The 565-nt window shown below is 45.3% G+C and overlaps 1 pseudogene; it reads left to right on the plus strand.

Annotated features, from left to right (window-relative positions):
* Positions 1-565, plus strand: part of LOC116692392 (immunoglobulin kappa light chain-like) — a 27,025-nt pseudogene that overhangs the window by 21,484 nt on the left and 4,976 nt on the right.

A 565-nucleotide genomic window follows, 5' to 3' on the forward strand; every position in this document is an offset into this window, starting at 1 on the left:
AACTGGGTGCATCCCTCTGTATATATGAAGCAAGCCCTGTTAGCACAATTATTAGCAGCAATATTTTAGCTATTTCCGCCATTACAGATATTTGTCTCATGTAATCAAAAGGTGATAGCGACGCACAATCAGATGTCAAACAAAAGGAGACAACAGTCCGCACCCTGACGTCACATGCTGAAATCTCCGGTTTCACCGGCTTCCCGACACCCATGCAACTGGGGCCTCATTTATAAAAGACTGTGCAGCTTTCATAGGAGAAGATGGCCAAAACTTGAAAAGTACCTACGTACAGAAATATTCACATGTAAAAAATCGGGCTCACACCAGGTCCAGCGCAGATGAACAAACCACTCACCCCGCCCTGAATTTCCCAGGCGGTCGGTCATCAGGTATTAGTGACAGAAAAAAAGTCCCCAGAGTTGAATACTGTCTCTAGGGCTGTAAATGCTGTAGGTTCGGGGAACCGGACCATGGCAGAAGTTAAGAAAAAATGGTCCGATGTTAAACAAGAAATTAAAAAAACGAGTGTTGGCGCATCATGAAAGCGTGGCAGCTGCAGGTG

The sequence above is a fragment of the Etheostoma spectabile genome, chromosome 7, assembly GCF_008692095.1.
Source record: "Etheostoma spectabile isolate EspeVRDwgs_2016 chromosome 7, UIUC_Espe_1.0, whole genome shotgun sequence".
Classification (NCBI taxonomy): domain Eukaryota; kingdom Metazoa; phylum Chordata; class Actinopteri; order Perciformes; family Percidae; genus Etheostoma; species Etheostoma spectabile.